Below are 7101 nucleotides of genomic sequence, written 5' to 3' on the forward strand. Positions count from 1 at the left end.
CCATTTTAATATTCGAGCATTGTAACCACTAAATTAAACTTACTTAAGCGAAACAAAAATACTTGGTATATTTGAAATAAAAGTAAAAAAGAATAAAATATTAATTGTTTATACCTCGACATTTCACGTTTAGATCCTTGGTAAGTAACTCTGAAAATAAACAAAAATAAATTAGAATCCAATTAAATAGAGTGTAAAAGACTAAACAAAAGTATGCAAATAATAAATTATAGGTGAATGGAAGTCCCCCCCGCCTTTTTGTGGTCTTATTTATAATCTTGGATTATATGACTTTTATTGATATATCTCTTGAGTTATCGGTTATAATTGATCTAAATAAGCTCTCCTAATGTTAATGATAATGAGAGTTATTGAAATTAAACTTTAATGAATTATAATGAGTTGATGTAAACATCATTTTAATGAGTTAATTTAACCAATTTTTATTTTTTGTCTTTTTAGTTGCCAAGATCATTAACGATAATGGCGTAATGAAAAATTTAATGCATATTTATTAGAGAGTTTTTTAAGGTTCTTACATAGTTATTTATTTAGCCAATTTTTATTTTTTGTCTTTATAGTTACCAAAATCATTACTCATGTAGTTATGAAAATTTTAGTGCATATTTATCTTTATTTTGTCTTTTTAGTTACCAAGATCATTAGTCATGGTTATGAAAAATTTAGTGCATATTTATGTTAGAAAATTGATAAAGGTTCTTAAATGATCACTTAGTTAGAGTAAGATGATGTCACTTGATACTTAAGGAATTAATCAAAATATCATTTTTATGTTATAATAATAATAATAATAATAATAATAATAATAATAATAATAATAATAATAATAATAATAATAATAATAATAATAATAATAATAATAATAATAATAATAATAATAATAATAATAATAATAATAATAATTAAAATAATAATAATAATAATTAATAATAATAATAATAATAATAATAAAAATAGTAGTAATAATAAAAATAGTAGTAATAATAAAAATAGTAATAATAATAATAGTAATAATAAGGATAATAATTTATGAATGAATGGATTATAAAAATGTCATGTGAATTAAAATTAAATGATTTAGGTAGCCTTTTGATTGTATATTCGTTTTGTTACAATTTTCTTACTAAAATTTACATGTGCTTCTTAATACTCAAAAGTGAATAATAATGTTTAATTAAACTAAATGTACAACAAATTCTTGCACAAATGAAGATATATTGGTATAGTAGTACAAGACAATAATTACACATTGTGTTTGAAACATAAATAGTTTGATCTACGAAATTAAATATGAGAAAGTGGAAAAAAATTACCCTAATATGAACAAAATAGTTATCCAAAATCCGTTATACAAACTTTACAACTCATTGTCATTTGACGCAAAATACATTTTTTTTATTGTCTTTATCTACTAATAAAACGATACATCAATAATTTATTAGTTTATACCTTAAGTTTTATCTTTAGTTTTCACCTTAGTCTTGTGCCTTTTGATTATCTTCTTTCTTCAAACTACTTGCATGAGGCTCTATCATATCTACATTCACGTGCCTTTGATGATGTTGTAGAGTTGATACACATGTTTTATTGATCAAAGAGAAAACATCAACATGACGAACATTTAACAAAAGAATCAAAATATTCTCACATGTAGGCCATTTAAATTAACCCAGGCCAGATGAAAAATATAAATTCCAATATAAAGCAAACGACTCATAAGAACGAATAACATAAAAAATTAAAATACTTTATCATACTACAAAACAACAACAATAACAATTTCATATAAGAGATGTTAATTCATTTTTATATACCATATGTAATATGTTCATAGTCACCAAAATCAAATATAATATTCAACCATGAAATATAGTATGTAATTTGAAAATTTATGATCAATGGATATTAAATGGAGGATTAGTGAATGGAAACTATTAGTTTTATATCCATTATACAACCATTACTTTTAAACTTTTCATTTTACTTTTCATTTATTTTGTGAGTATTTTGTGAGTTATGAGTATTAATAAATAAGATAATTTATTATGAGGACCTTACGAGGTAAATTAATTAGGAAAAAGGTTAATGAAAATTGTGGGTGTTCAATTGCCTTGTTTTTAGATGCATGAATAGTTTTTCACATAATAAGTAAATTGGACTAATGTGAAAAATGTCATAGCTTTTCAATTGCCTTGTTTTTAAATAGTATTTGAAGTAAAATGTCATACTTTTACTTTTAGGAACGTTATTAAACTACAAAATTATTTTTATTTTTAATTAAAAAGGTTTTAATTTTAGGAAAGTAAAGTATAATAATTTATAAAAAAAATACAACACTTTCAACAAACACTTAATCAAATTTATAAATTAGAAAAATAAGTATGAAGGACTTTTAATCAATTCATTAACAGCTTTTATTACAAAAACTTTAATTTAAATGTTAAATTTTATTTGTGAATTTGTATAGATTTCATTACTTTTGAATTTTTTTTAACTCATGAAATATTTAATGTATAAAACAAATTTAAGATTAATGCTAATATCCTTCGATTTGGTTTATCTTATATGTTACAAAAATTATGAAATTTGTAAGGGAATTTGTATAAATTACATCACTTTTGAAATTTTTTTAACTCAAGAAATATTTAATGTATACAATTAATTTAAGAATAATGATAATATCCCTTTATTTATTTTAACTTATATGTTACAAAATATATGATGACACTTTTGTGAGAAATTTTTGTAAATTTAATAATCAATACAAATTTTAAAATTATAAAAATGCAACATAGAATAAAATTTAATTATTATGTCACATGGAATTAAATTTAATGCTTTTAAAAGTCTTTTACTTTGATTTACTTTAACTTATATGTTACAAAATATATGATGACACTTTTGTAAGAAATTTTAGTAAATTTAATCATCAATATAAATTTAAAAATTATGAAAATGCAACATAGAATGAAATTTAATGAGTACGCCACATGGAATTAAATATTTAAATGTAATGATTTTAGAAGCCTTTTAACAGTATTGTATAGATATAGTCATAGTAATATCGTACGAAGTAATGTATTATAAAATGTCATTTGAAATAAAATTAAATGGTTTAGCTAGCCTTTGTTTAACTTTACCCTTTTAACTATAATTAATAATAATATAATATTTTATGGATTAATAAAACTAAATGGTTTATGTAGTCTTTTAAGTAAATTGTATAGATATATATAGATCATAGAGGTTGGGTGAAATGTGAATAATAAACTACTCTTTTTTTGTCATTTTTTTGCTACTCCTTTGTCTCCTCATCTTTTTGGTTTGTTAATTAGTAATAAATTAAATAGATAATTAAAATGTATAGAAAGTAAATTGAATGCTAAGCCTATGTGGAATTAAATTAATTGCAGTGACATGTGGAATTAAATTTATTGCTTTTGCCTAACCTTTTAATTATATAGTATAGATTAATTAACTATATCATTATAATATTGGAAATTTCTCATGGTAATCTTGAACTTTGATAGATTACACATGGTACCCCTAATTTTAAGTTTCTACAAATGATACCCTTGTGTTCACCTTTTTATTTCCCAGAATATCGTTTGACAACTTCCGTCATAACGCCATTACTCATATGACTTGTGACACATTTTTCTTTTGTTATCTATTACACAAACACTTTATCATCTAATTGCTAAATCCATATTTTATTTAATAAACTAACATTTAATACATAAATAACAAAACACAAATAGCATGGCATGCTCAATTACTCATCTAGTTACTCATAGGAGTAACTGCGTTATGAAAAAAGTAAACACAAGGGTATTATATGTAAAAATTTAAAATTAGGGGTATTATGTGTAATCTACCAAAATTCGAGGGTACCATGAAAAATTTCCGTTATAATATTGACCATTTTATCGCTCTTTCTCCCACCTAAAAAAATGTTACAACTTTTAAAATTTAACATTTAATTGAAGATTATGTTTAAAGTCTCTTATATAATAAGTATACTTTGAGAAATTCAATATATTTGGGTTGATACCTAAGTTCCAAGGATAAATCATATTTATAAGATCACTTCACCTTATGATAATCTTCTGATATGAGACAATTCAGCTATTTATACGTAGTATATATTTATCACACCTACATTATTTTTTAATGTGAGACGAATAACATATTTAAAAGTACACCATATTTTTTGAACCTAATTCGACATCCAACCCGATTTAATAATAAGCAAATACTATATTATCTATTAATATTCATACGCTTGTTTTCTATTTTTTTTATCATAATTAAAATATGTGCAAATGATATGAACCTATACTCTAATGATAGAATTTTTTTTAACACAATTCTAATTATATTATTTAAACGTAGTATATGTTGGAATATGTGTCATCCGACAATAATGCGATCACAACTGTCGATCATGATGATCACATGTTTAAATCTCATTTTAAGAATACATGTGGGATGTAATATTTTACAGTCAACTGGTCTACACATATCGGTAATGATTGGCTGACTAGAGTTTGACATTACTGTCGTGCGACGGTGGTGATCAGTTGATCCCTTTAGGTCATACCTATAGGGAAATACTCTTAATTGATTATTTAATTAATCGTATGCCGATACGAGTTAATTAAATTGCTTAAAATTGACGGGTGATATTGTGAGTAAAATTAACGTGTCATATTGTAATTCGATTATATTAGATACGGTCTAAGTAATTGAATTATTTTATTACTTAGATAAAATTATTGTTTACGAAACAATTGATATTGAATTGAGATTGAATGAATGATTTATTATAGATACAAGATGTTGTGATTTATAATAGATAAACCATTTTGGTACAAGTAATTACGAATTACTAGTCGATTTTGTATATGACATATTTTATGAGTATGTTGATTTTTAATATGTTAAAAATACATTACAATTTCATATGTCAAGTAACATGTCACATATGTTACAATTGACAAATGACAAAAATAAAATGGACCTCCCATTTTATTTAAGTGTGCCGAAAAATGGAGGGAATATTGGGTTGATATTGTGTTTTTATCTTAGTGGAAAACATAATGATAAAAGACTATCATCTAGCCATGCATGCCTACTCTTGCCTTGAGAAGAACAAGACCATGCATTGGCTCCCCAATATAGAACCCCCCCCCCCCCCCCCCCCAACCGCTTTTCCTATGTGTTGTGCAACCATATGAGTTTCTCTATTATTCATTCTTTTTCACCTAATATTTTCTAGAGTAAGAAAATGAATTCTCTACATTTTTGTGAAACATTTTAGAGATGAAAAACTCACACGATCACTTCCTCTTGAACCGATTTTTCAAGAGAACAAAATTAGTTTTGTGTCATATTTTAAGTAAGACTAATCCTAATACTAGATCATATTATTTTAGTCTTTAAGAGTATTCCTTGGGTATTCACTTTTGGGAGGGATTCTATACTTGAATCTTTGTTCATCCATTATTTGGAATGCTCAAGAACTAACAAGAAGGAGATCTTGTTGGTGCCCATAAAACCAAAATCACATAGTAAGGAACATGATTTCTTCTTTACTTCTATTTATGTTTGCATACATAAGATTTGTAATTATTTTATGACTAAATAATTTCTCACATATATGAATATGTAAATTAATGAGATTAATTATTTCTAACAAGCGGTATCATGAGCCTTATGTTATTTGCATGCAAATCGTTTATAGTTTTTCCGAGTTATACGATTAACAAACAAAACTTATAAATTTGTGTTTATTATGATATATCACGAAATCAATTATGCATGTTAAAGTTTCTGGTCCTAAAATGTATTTAGGATATTTTGGTTAATTTATGGATTTTTATTGTTCATTTTATATAATAATGGCATTAAAATGTGATTTTATGATAAAAATGTCATTTTGGACTAAAAATAGCTAAACTTCGTTTTTTCCAGTGGTTTTTGGATATGTTTTCACATATATTATATTTTGATGACCTGTAAAGTTTCATAATTTTATGAGTTCTTATGCTCGAAATATGGATTTTTAAAGATAAAATAGAATTTAAATGGAAATATAGGTTAATATGAGTTATATTTCGAATCTGGTCATGAAAATTTAGTATGTGGTCACATGCAATTTTACAAGATGTGTGTAAAATAATTGGCTATAAAGAAGTCTTTATGCATGATTTATGAATTTTTGATGAAAAATCACATAAATAGTGACTTTAATTAGTAAAAATTGCTAAAACATACTTCATGACTAAGGAAAAACGTCACATGTTGCATTTTATCACCTATTTCAGATCTAAAAGTGAAAAGTAAATAAAAATAATTTTTGTCATATTTTTATGGTTATAATTGATAAATCCGATAAACCGCAACATTGTTTTTCTCGATAAATTTTCGAAATTTTTAACCTATGTTTTGAGCATTATGAGTGTCATGGTATTTTTCCAGAATGTTCATGAGTTTAAATTTTGAATTTTGAATTTATTTGAAATTTTTATGATTTATTTGAAGTTTATGACATATTATTGTATTTTTGAGTCCATTTATGAACAATATTAAGAAATATAAGTTAATTATTGTCAATATGTTAGTGGAGACTAATTTTGAGTCCTAAGTTGGTTAGGGTAATTAACTTGTACATAAATATGAATTTATGTAATTATTGTGATTATAAAAGGTTAAATCACGCAAATCCGTAAAAACCGATTAATATACGATATTGGCTCCTTAAAGGCGATTTAGCATAAAATTGGGCATGTTCATACATATTATAATGCTGCATTTTATTTATGATTGTCATATTTTAAGTTTATGTAATTTTTGAATTATGTAATTTTACTTAGTATGGCCTTAGTTTTAATTGGTATTGCCCGAAATGTATGGGAATATCGATTCGGTTGTAATTTATTGTGATCTCGTATCACCGTTTTGTAATTTAATAGATTTATTTTTATTTTAATTACAAATGTATAATAGGAAATTATGTAATTTATTATGTAATTTATTTATTCCGGAGTTCCTTGAAGACGGTGCCACTCGAGAAGA

The sequence above is a fragment of the Silene latifolia genome, chromosome 6 (genome assembly GCF_048544455.1).
Source record: "Silene latifolia isolate original U9 population chromosome 6, ASM4854445v1, whole genome shotgun sequence".
NCBI lineage: Eukaryota > Viridiplantae > Streptophyta > Magnoliopsida > Caryophyllales > Caryophyllaceae > Silene > Silene latifolia.